Here is a 12,178-nt window from a genome sequence, read left to right on the forward strand (position 1 = left end):
ATCTGTCTGCCAAGGTAGGAGATGCAATAGTTTCGGGTTTGATCCCTGGGTTGGGAAGATCCTTTGGAGTAGGAAGTGGCAATCTGCTCCAGTATTGTTTCTTGGAAAAATTCCATGGACAGAGGAGCTTGGCAGACTATGGTTCACAGAGTTGCAAAGAGTTGGACACAACTGAATGATTGAGCACACACACACACACACACACACACACACACACACACACATAACACACACATACACACAGTACTCAGAAGAGACTTCACAGAGAAGATTGGCTCTCAGGGTAGAGTTAAGATTCAGGATAACTAGAAAAAAAAGGAGTGAGGATATCCCATTCTTGCTCAGGAACAGAGCAAAGCCATTTGAGCAGAAACGCGCAAGTTAAATTCATGAGCGAGCACTTTCAAAAGTATGGCTGGGAGTGTTGGGGAAACATGCTGTATTGATTATGTCCTTGGATATCCATTTCACACTTTATTCTTGGAACAGTCAGTAGGAATTAGGGTTTTTAAATATAAATGATAGTTTGGAAAGATTCACAATCAGTCTCTAGAATGAGATGGGTCAGGGAGGAAATAAGTTTGGTGATTCTTGAAATCTTAATTAAAATGGTGACAATGAAACTTTGGATGAAAAGATAGTCGGTGAGGAATCTAGAAATGATGCATTTGTTTCTCTCCAACCTGTCCTATCTCCTCTGGTTAGTCTGTGGAGTTATCCTCTCTCAGATACAACACTTAACTCTAATACCTGGGTCTAAGAATTGAGCTATTAATGATTCATAAATCATCAGGAAGATTTATCTACAGGAAGTGCCAAGATCATTTGTTTTTGTAAGTATAAAATGACTTTGGGCTATTTTGCAAATAGAGGTCTTTTCTTTAATTGTACGATTGAATATAATTTTATAAATCGAATAGATCAATAATCCACTCCAAATGACTTCAGTAAAAAAGAAATCTCCATCTTATTCTGAAAGAATACACACATTATACACACAGCAAACTTAGGCCTGCCTATACCCTATAAGGTTTTCCATGGTGGCTCAGGTGTCTGAGATGGTAAAGAATCTGCCTGTAATTCAGGAAACCTGGGTTTTACCCCTGGGTTGGGTAGATTCCCCCAGAGAAAGGAATGGAGCCCACTTCCGTATTACTGCCTGGAGAATTCCATGGACAGAGGAGCCTGGTGTGCTGTAGTCCATGGGTCACAAAGAGTTGGACACGACTCAGCGACTGACACTACCTAATAAAGATTTAGTTCCTGCTTCTCACGTTTTTCTTGAAATCCAGCTAAAAGTAAGAGATTGTCTCAGAAAGAATGAGAACTTTCACCCTGAGGAAGGCCTGCCACACAGGAAACCTTGATCCTCCCAATCACCTTTCTCTTTTCTTTGACATGGGAAGGTTATTGCCACCTGGGCACAACTTGAAACCTAGCTCTTGGGGTTTGATGGTTATCTAGAACAAAATACCACCCTGCTGCTGCTGCTGCTAAGTTGCTTCAGTCACGTCTGACTCTGTGCGACCCCTGAGACCAGGCTCCCCCGTCCCTGGGATTCTCCAGGCAAGAACACTGGAGTGGGTTGCCATTTCCTTCTCCAATGCATGAAAGGGAAACGTTAAAGTGAAGTCGCTCAGTCGTGTCCGACTCTGAGCGACGCCATGGACTGCAGCCTACCAGGCTCCTCCGTCCATGGGATTTTCCAGGCAACAGTACTGGAGTGGGGTGCCATTGCCTTCTCTAAATACCACCCTAGTGGTCCTCAAGATGTAGTCCTCAGACCAGCAGCATCAGTATAATATAGAAATTTACTCAAAACTGTGGAACTTTGGGGCCCCTCCTCACACCTACAGAATTAGAGACAGGGGAAGGGGTCTGGCACTGTGTTTTACAAGTCCCCCAGATGATCCCAGTGTTAAAGTGTGAGACCCACTATGTTAAAGTATTAGAGCAGATGCCCTTAGCAATAAAAGTGGTTAGCAATAATTCAAGGGGTGGGGGTGGAAATAATACATATAAGACTTACTCAGCTGGTCTTTACTCAGCTGGTAAAGAATCCACCTGCAATGTGGGAGACCTGGGTCCCATCCCTGGGTTGGGAAGATCCCTTGGAGAAGGGAAGGGCTGGCTACCCACTCCAGTATTCTGGCCTGGAGAATTCCATGAACGTGTATAGTCCATGGGGTTGAAAAGAGTAGGACACGGCTGAACGACTTTCACTTTCTACAAATCTGAAAGTTAGGCTAGGAAATTATCTTTACACAGAGAAAGAAAGTGAAGTTGCTCAGTCATGTCTGACCCTTTGCGACCCCATGGATTGTAGCCTACCATGCTTCTCCGTCCATGGGATTTTCCAGGCAAGAGTCCTGGAGTGGGTTGCTATTTCCTTCTCCAGGGGATCTTCCTGACCCAAGGGATAGAACCTGGGTCTCCTGCATTGTAGGCAGACGCTTTACAGAGAAAACAATACTAATTTCTCTCCCTCTTTAATACTTAGACATTTTATAGCAATTTAAAGACCGTAAACTACCCTAGTTACTTTTTCTTTTTTGGCCACACCACATCGTATGTGGGATCTTAATCTCCAGACCAAGGATCAAACCTGCACCCACTGCAGGGTAAGCACAGTGACTTAACCACTGGATCACACGAGAAGTTCCCTTAATTACTCATTAAAGTAATTGATTTGAAAGAAGGAATCCAAAATTAACTGTCTACTAGCATTAGCAAAGTTTGCAAAGCAGATTTGTTTTAACTGGGTACATAGCATCCTCTTAACAACCCTATGAAGTAGAATGAAACAGAGCTGGAATGAAATCCAAGCCTACCAGAATGTACGACCCCATTCATTTTCTATTAAACTTTCTGTCATCTTATAAATATTAGTTGCCTTGCCCTTTTCCCATCTCCCATTCCCTGCTTTATCTCAGTTTTGATGCTTTGAAATGACAGTTTCAGGCCAAATAATAGAAGAACCTCTTCAAATTATGGGTAGTAAACACTTGGAAAACATTACTTGCAGTGCTGGTACCAGGCTGAAAATGCATATAGGTTCAAGAAGAGTCTAGAGATATTACTGGATACTAGACTTAAAAGGGCCTCTGAAACAAAGGAAAGAAAAAGAAGGCTTGAAGATAACATAAGTTCTAGAGGATGTACAGGTTTCATAATATAACATAAATTCCAACAACAGTCACTTCTTGCCATTATCTCAGACATCAGGCTATAGAGCTTGAATTTGACCAAGTGAGAGATATCTTAGATTCTGATATGAATGACTTGAGTCTAATGACTTGAGTGTCAAATATTCTCTTCACTTTTTTATTGAGAAGTTATCATTAAAGTGGAAAGTGGAAAAAGCAGAAGATGCTATGTATATGCCATTCAGGCAACTGGAAAGAAATTTATATTTACCATATGCTAAGTGTGTGTCAAATGCCATACATCTCTTTTTTAATGTTTCAGACAAACCCATGAGGAGAGTGTTTTTTCTGTCTACTTGTAGATGAGAAAGTACAGGTTTGAGAGGTTAAGGAACTTGCCAAGCATCAGATAGAGGTGGAAGAGTTGGAACTAGAATGCACATCTTAATCTAGCTCCTTCCCACCGCTCCAAAGGGAAACATTCAAAAAGAAAAAAAAAAAAGAATTAAAGAAAGAAAGAAAAGGTTGTTCAGTTACCCAGTTATTTCATTCACTGTTGTTTGCACAGAAGCAACTGATGTCTTAAATCAATCTGATCAACTGCACAAGCACGGGCTGTTTGGATTTTTTATAAAGGTTTGATTGAAAGCCAGTTATTTCAGTGGCCGTATGTAGACCTGGACTTAATAAATGACCACCTTTGAGTCCCCCAAGGAAGAGCATGAAAGAAGCCGGAGGCAAGTCAATGGCAAATCGCCACCCCAAACAAATTGCGGCATGTAAGCTCTGAAACTTGAATTACCCTTTAAGGATTAAGGTTCAGGACTGTGAAAAATTAAAAATGTTGCCTAGCCGAGGAAATAGCATATGAATCAAAAATATCATTACTAAGCTTAACTGCACTCCTAATCTTCCACTTTCACGACATCTACACTGTTTTGTTATTCTTAATGGACCAAATCCCCTTTCTGGTAATGTTCTGGAAATTCTATTTTTGTGGTAATTTAAAAAGTCATATGGCATGTTCTTTACATTTGGTTTATGTAGGAGTTAAGACCACTTCAAACATACTTTTCTTTTTTAGTCTGATGGCTATTTAATATTGTGTCATTCACTGGTTGAAATAAAAGTAGGTTAATCTGCAAAAATACATGAACACCCAAAAAAGACTGAATTGTATCTTTAGAAATGATTTTTTTTTCAAAGTCAGACATCAAAGGCTGCATATTGCAGAAAGTTTATTTTGAGAGGCTTCAGTCAAAACAGTTTGGAAACTATGAAATGAGTCATTTTTTCTTAAAGAAATGTAACTTTGTCTATTCCCACTGCATTTTTGGTTTGGTAGGAGACATCTTTATTCCGCAGGATTTTAAAAGCATGTTTAAGATTCCATAGGTTTAGTATTACATCACTAATGGTTTCTAATGAGATCCAGGCAATAGCAAGAGGGGAGAAAAGAACAGCACGAAAACTGAATTCTACAACATCAAGTACCATGTGAAACATGGAAAAGTCCATGCTTTATCTATGGCTGAAGCCATCTGGCAGAAAAAAAAGGAGGAGGGGGGTGTGGGGGAGGATTCACATTCTATCAACCAGATGTAGATGACAAGATACCTAATGTTTGACAATTTGGAATCAGTCATCTAAAGGGCTGGATTTTTTACTTTTCAAGCAGATGTGTGCTGCCCTGTAAAATCTGTGAAACATGCAAATATCTATTCTGTACTCATTCTACTGAGTGCTTGCTGTTGCTGTTTAGTCTCTAAGTCATGTTCAACTCCTTGTGACCTCGTGGACTGCAGCCTGCCAGGCTCCTCCATTTATGGGATTTCCCAGGTAAGAATACTGGAATGGATTGCCATTTCCTTTTCCAGGGGATCTTCCTGACCAGGGATCGAACCCATGTCTCCTTTACTGCTGAGCCATCTGGGAAGCATATTGAGTGCTTAAGTCTTTAGTTACTTGTTTGATTTTGTCCTCATAAACACCTTTTATGTAAGTATTATACCAATTGTACTTTTGAGATGATGTCAGGGTGTACATAAGAAGATAATGTGAAAACCAAACCTTCCCCAAGCCTTTAGCAACTCTGGCATTTCAAGGAACATAGATGAGGGGACAGTTGGGGTTGATAGGATGACCCACAGAGATTAGTAAATGATAATGGATAAATGGGATAAATGGAGACTTTCTAGAATTTTTGCTTAAGGGCTCCAAAGTTAAACTTTCCAATCTACAGATGGGTATGATCAGTTCAGTTCAGTTTAGTTCAGTCGCTCAGTCATGTCCGACTCTGCGACCCCATGAATCACAGCACGCCAGGCCTCCTGTCCATCACCAACCCCTGGAGTTCACTCAGACTCACGTCCATCGAGTCAGTGATGCCATCCAGCCATCTCATCCCCTCCTCCTTCTGCCCCCAATCCCTCCCAGCATCAGAGTCTTTTCCAATGAGTCAACTCTTCACATGAGGTGGCCAAAGTACTGGAGTTTCAGTTTTAGCATCATCCCTTCCAAAGAAATATGATAATAACCACTAACACCAGTTTCTGTTGAAGGGCGGAGCTGTGTTCCCTCCCTGTTATTTGACCTGAGGCCAAACTCTGGTGGAGGTAATGAAGATAACGGTGACCTCCTTCAAAAGATCCCATGTACACACTGCTATACTCGGTACCCCCGACCCTGCAGCAGGCCACCACCAACCCACGCCTCCGCCAGAGACTCCTGGACACTCACAGGCAAGTCTGGGTCAGTCTCTTGTGGGGTCACTGCTCCTTTCTCCTGGGTCCTGGTGCACACAAGGTTCTGTTTGTGCCCGCCAAGAGTCTATTTCCCAGTCGTGTGTAAGTTCTAGTGGCTCTATGGTGGGGTTAATGGCGACCTCCTCCAAGAGGGCTTATGCCATACCCAGGTCTGCTGCACCCAGCCATACCCAGGTGCACCGTACCCAGAGCCCCTGCCCTGCAGCAGTCCACTGCCTACCCGTACCTCCTCAGGAGACACTCAAAGACAGTTCTGTCTCAGTCCCTGTGGGGTCTCTGGGCTGAAACTAGGCTGCGTCTCTGAAGGTGCACTCCTAATCCTTTCCTCAGGATTCAGCTCTTTGGAACACATTAATACACTTCTCCAGGAATTCCATTCAGTCACGTATCACATGCTCGAAGCTTAAATGATGAAAAATGTCTTTAAAAAGCAGAGACATTACTTTGCCAACAAAGGCCCATCTAGTCAAAACTATGGGTTTTCCAGTAGTCATGTTTGGATGATGTAAGAGTTGGACTATAAAGAAAGCTGAGTGCCGAAGAACTGATGCTTTTGAACTGTGGTGTTGGAGAAGGCTTTTGAGAGTCCCTTGGACTGCAAGGAGATCCAACCAGTCCATCCTAAAGGAAATCAGTCCTGAATATTCATTGGAAGCACTGATGTTGAAGCTGAAACTCCAATACTTTGGCCACCTGATGCAAAGAACTAACTCCTTGGAGAAGACCCTAATGCTTGGAAAGATTAAAGGCGGGAGAAGAAGGGGATGACAGAGGATGAGTTGATTGGATGGCATCACTGATTCAATGGACATGAGTTTGAGTAAACTCTGGGAGTTGGTGACGGACAGGGAGGCCTGGTGTGCTGCAGTCCATGGGGTCGCAAAGAGTCAGATACGACTGAGCAACTGAACTGAACTGAAGACCAGTTTATAACTTTATGGTGTCAAAACTTTCTCTGTCACAATCACATTTGAGCTTTGTCACAGGCCTGTTACACAGGAAGTTTTCTAAAAACCTACCCAACAATTTCATCTCAAAGCAACTCAACAATTATTGACCTGAGTCTGGAGTGTCCATATATAAAGTACTGTACTAGTCATAGTGGAGAGGCAGCAAAACAAAGGTCAATGAAGGCACAGTTTTTGTCTTCAAAGAATTTAAACAGGGAGACAGACACAACCAACTGTACCACAAAATAGAAAGCCGAGTATAAAAAATGCAATTGGGACTCTCCTGGTGGTCCAGTGGCTAAGAATCTGCCTTCCAATGCAGGGGCTGCTGCTGCTGCATCGCTTCAGTTGTGTCCGACTCTGTGCGACCCCAGAGACGGCAACCAACCAGGCTCCCCCGTCCCTGGGATTCTCCAGGCAAGAACACTGGAGTGGGTTGCCATTTCCTTCTCCAATGCATGAAAGTGAAAAGTGAAAGTGAAGTCGCTCAGTCGTGTCCGACTCTAGCGACCCCATGGACTGCAGCCTACCAGGCTCCTCCGTCCATGGGATTTTCTAGGCAAAAGTACTGGAGTGGGTGCCATTGCCTTCTCCGCAATGCAGGGGACTTGGGCTCAATCCCTGAAGAGGAACTAAGATCCCACGTGCAGCAGGGCAACTAAGTCCATGTGTCACAACTAAGACCCAAAGCAGCCAAATAAACAAAGGAGTACATTTCAAAAATTTATATTAAAAATAAATAAAAATGCAATAAAACATACCTAATTCTCTTCAAATGAAGTAGCACAAGTTGCTTTAAGATCTGGAAAGGAAGTTTGAAAAGGTGATGATTAGAGGCACTGTTTGAGAAAGTTGAAATACTTTTATATAAGGAAGTATCCACATCATAGATTATTTATAGTGTTAGCTTTCACTCTTTAGACAATTATTCAATACTGACAGCATTCCAGGAGTGTGTTAGTTAGCGTCTTTCTTTAAAAAAATTATAACATTCAATTTTGTCAAAATTCTTATGAAAATCACCATAATATGACATTCAACTGAAGAATAAAATCTCAGTCTACTACATGCCTTATTTATACAATGTTGGGCAACACATTTGACAACTGAATCGATCAATTGTATGTCTTGTTCAGACACATGATTCTAGAAATTCCAGAAAGTCTCTCTTCATTCAATTTACCCATTATCATTCACCAAATAAATTGATTGTCAGAACAAAGCAAGGAAGTATAACATTTTCCCACATACCGGGGAAATGAGGCAAAACTCATTTTAAGTCCAGACATTGCAATAGTAAAAGGTAGCTATTGGCATCTCATTAAATACAAAATTCTAAAACTGAACATTTCTGATTTCCCTTCTATGTATAACTTTAACTTAGCAAGCAGTACTGTACCTAAAACAAGATAGAGTTGCCCAAGGATTGACACCATCTTGAGCATCATCATCGTCTTCTTGGTGAAAAGTCACAAAGTTGTCAGTTGTTTTGTTAGTCTCAACAATTTTGTTAACAGGGCTTGGTAGCTCAGCTGGTAAAGAATCTGCACGCAATGCAGGAGATCTGTGTTTGATCCCAGGACTGGGAAGATCCCCTGGAGGAGGGAAAAGCTACCCACTGCAGTGTTCTGACCTGGAGAATTCCATGGACTGCATTGTCCATGTGGTCACAAAGAGTTGGACAGCACTGAGTGAATTTTACTTTCACTCTCATTTTGTTAATAGTTTAGGACTTTCCCCTACAAGTGTCTGGCCAATAGAATTTGGTGTGCTGAAGTTTACCCATTTTTGTAAAAATTATATACTAAATCTTTGAAGGACACAAGGAAAGATGGATGGCTAGACAGACAGACAGACTGGGGTTATAACTGTTGTTTTCACTACAGATGTTATATTTAGACATTACCTGACTCTCCACTATAAAACTTAGGGAGATTTGTTTCCTTAACACTATGTTTTACAGTTCCTTCCCTATTTTAAAACAATATCATTATTATTTTTTAGTTGTTAAGGTATATAACATTTACATTTTAAATCATAATAGTAACAGTTGTTTAGCCTTAGTTTTATATTTAATTATAAATACAATCTAAGATTAATATAAAACAACATGTTACATTATGAGCCTTCTTTTAGATAATGGGAATGCTCACATATATTTTAAAGTTGAAACTTCTACCATATCCCACCACCCCCTGCTTCCTCCCACCTTACCTTCCAGGAAAAAAAAAAAAATTGGCCAAAATTGCAAAGTAAAACACATTTTTTTTTTTAAATTGGGCAACCATGGACATCTAGTGCTTACAGGGAATCTCATTTTAAATTATATGAATCACTAAATGTGCAAGAGAGTTGAACTATAAAGAAAGCTGAGCACCAAAGAATTGTTGCTTTTGAACTGTGGTGTTGGAGACGACTCTTGAGAGTCCCTTGGACTGCAAGGAGGTCAAACCAGTCAATCCTAAAGGAAATAAGTCCTAAATATTCATTGGAAGGACTGATGCTGAAGCTGAAGCTCCAATACTTTGGCCACCTGATGTGAAGAACTGACTCATTTGAAAAGACCCTGATGCTGGGAAAGACTGAAGGCAGGAGAAGAAGGGGACGACAGAGGATGAGATGGTTGGATGGCGTCACGGACTTGATGGACATGAGTTTGAGCAAGCTCCAGGTAGTGGATAGGGAAGCCTGGCATGCTGCAGGCCATGGGTTTGCAAAGAGTCAAACACAACTGAGCAACTGAACTGAAAGGTATACGGTAGACCTTCAGATCGCTTAAACATTTCTAGTGGATAATACAGCCAAAATGTCTTCCAGTAGCCAGATGCTTTTTCTCTATTTTGTGTACTATTTTCTATATACTTTGTACTGTAACTTTTCTTTCAATACTCTGTATATCACACAAAAGTATCTGAATGGATCATCCAACATCTAGACTTTCATATATCTTTCAGCAGTCTTTTAGGCCCAGAAGTATTTTACCTGGAAGACTAAATGTGCTCTATTTATTTTGACCTGTGTCAGATTTCTCCTACACTTTACTGATCTTCCTTTAAAAAACAGAACTATTTTCTTATAGAAACCAATGGACTTTGGAGTAAAATGGTTTAAAGGGCAGCTCCTCTATTCATAGCTTTCAGATTACTGTCCATCTGTGCTGTGCCTTGCTAAGTCTCAGTCATGTCTCACTCTGTGATCCTATGGCCTGTAGCCCACCAGGCTCCTCTGTCCATGGGATTCTCCAGGCAAGAAAACTGCAGTGGGTTGCCATGCCCTCCTCCAGAGGATCTTCCCGACCCAGGGAACCTGCGTCTCTTATGTCTCCTGCATTGGCAGGAGGGGTCTTTACCACTAGTGCTAAGTGGGAAGTCCTACTGTCCATCTACACAGGGTCAAAATCATCAGGTCAGTCAGTTTAATCACAGTGTGGACAGACTACCCAACTACTCTCATCAACATGGACTGAAGTTACACTTAGACTATAGCTTAGAAGTTTCTGGTTATCATATGTATAAAGAGGCATGACTCAAAGTTCCCTTTTTAGATTTAAATTCTCCTGAAAACCAAAACTGAACTGTGTAGAAGGCTGAAAATAAGCACATTAACAAAATTATAAGACAACGTCTGATTTTCACTAGACCCATTATTTCAGTTCCTGTTACCTTTTCAGGTATATTTTCATGGCTATCTCAATCCTTTCTTTATTTTATTTTATTTTATTTTTTTAAAAATCTCGCGCAGGGCAGGGACGGGGGTCTGGTGTGTCGCGAAGGTCCCGGTGCAGGGAAGGCGCAGCCTCCGGCTCTCTGGTCAGGAGTCCCACACGCCTGCTCCCGGTGCCCCTCGCCTTTCTGACTCTCCCCTCAATCCTTTCTTTAAAACTTGGATGATGACTAGAGAAACAGAAACTTTTATTTGGGGGGATTATTAGTGTTCCACAATTCTTCTTTCCATTGGGCAATAAAGACTGGCCTCTGGTGGCAGAGGGATATTCAAGCAGCAGTTAACTAGAGCGTGCAGAACTATGGGATGCCATGTCTGGGAGGTGCCACAAACAGGCTGGTCAATTTTTACAACCTTGGCTGATAATTCTCTACTGTGAGGTCTGACTCTCTTCACTTACGAAATTGAAGCTATTTTTCCTTTTCCATCTCTACAGGGACTTTATGATTAAAAAATAATAAATATGATAAAAACAATGTGTTTTATGTGCAGTTATTGTGAGGCTCTACAGTGATTTTACAATGGCTTCTTAGCTGTTGACTGAACTTTCCAAAACTTTATAGAGATGGTTTCAACACTACTGGACTGGATTGAGGTTCTGAGGGTATGCAAGTACTTTTGTTAAGCAGTCTTGAGTATCCCAAACACTAAGGGTGTGGATATCACTTGGGCCCCACTACACCAACTCAAAACAGCACATTTATAGTGAGTATTTACTATGTGCTAGATAGACTGCTAAGAGCACTGAGAATAAAGCCATAAACATGAAAGACATTGTCCCAGTCCTCTTAAGTTTGAAGTCTACTCAGTTCAGTTCAGTTCAGTTCAGTTGCTCAGTCGTGTCCAACTCTTTGCGACCCCATGAATCGCAGTATGCCAGGCCTCCCTGTCCATCATCAATCACTCAAACTGACGTCCATGGAGTCGGTGATGCCATCCAGCCATCTCATCCTCTGGCGTCCCCTTCTCCTCCTGACCCCAATCCCTCCTAGCATCAGAGTCTTTTCCAATGAGTCAACTCTTCTCATGAGGTGGCCAAAGTATTGGAGTTTCAGCTTCAGCATCATTTCTTCCAAAGAACACCCAGGACTGATCTCCTTTAGAATGGACTGGTTGGATCTCCTTGCAGTCCAAGGGACTCTCAAGAGTCTTCTCCAACACCACAGTCCAAAAGCATCGATTCTTCGGTGCTCAGCTTTCTTCACAGTCCAACTTTTACATCCATACATGACCACTGGAAAAACTATAGCCTTGACTAGATGGACATTTGTTGGCAAAGTAATATCTCTGCTTTTTAATATGCTATCTAGGTTGGTCACAACTTTCCTTCCAAGGAGTAAGCATCTTTTAATTTCATGCCTGCAATCACCATCTGCAGTGATTTTGGAGCCCCCAAAAATAAAGTCTGACACTGTTTCCCCATCTATTTCCCATGAAGTGATGGGACAGGATGCCATGATCCTCGTTTTCTGAATGTTGAGCTTTAAGCCAAATTTTTCACTCTCCTCTTTGACTTTCATCAAGAGGCTTTTTAGTTCCTCTTCACTTTCTGCCATAAGGGTGGTGTCATCTGCATATCTGAGGTTATTGATAT

At 41.6% G+C, this 12,178-nt stretch overlaps 1 protein-coding gene across 1 annotated transcript in view; it reads right to left on the reverse strand.

Annotated features, from left to right (window-relative positions):
* Positions 1–12,178, reverse strand: part of CALD1 (caldesmon 1) — a 206,954-nt gene that overhangs the window by 154,047 nt on the left and 40,729 nt on the right. The window contains exon 2 of the mRNA XM_010831642.1: positions 7,623–7,663. The gene's annotated coding sequence lies outside the window, so the exon portion shown is untranslated. The remainder of the gene's footprint in view (positions 1–7,622; positions 7,664–12,178) is intronic.

The sequence above is a fragment of the Bison bison genome, unplaced genomic scaffold, assembly GCF_000754665.1.
Source record: "Bison bison bison isolate TAMUID 2011002044 unplaced genomic scaffold, Bison_UMD1.0 scf7180017864530, whole genome shotgun sequence".
Classification (NCBI taxonomy): domain Eukaryota; kingdom Metazoa; phylum Chordata; class Mammalia; order Artiodactyla; family Bovidae; genus Bison; species Bison bison.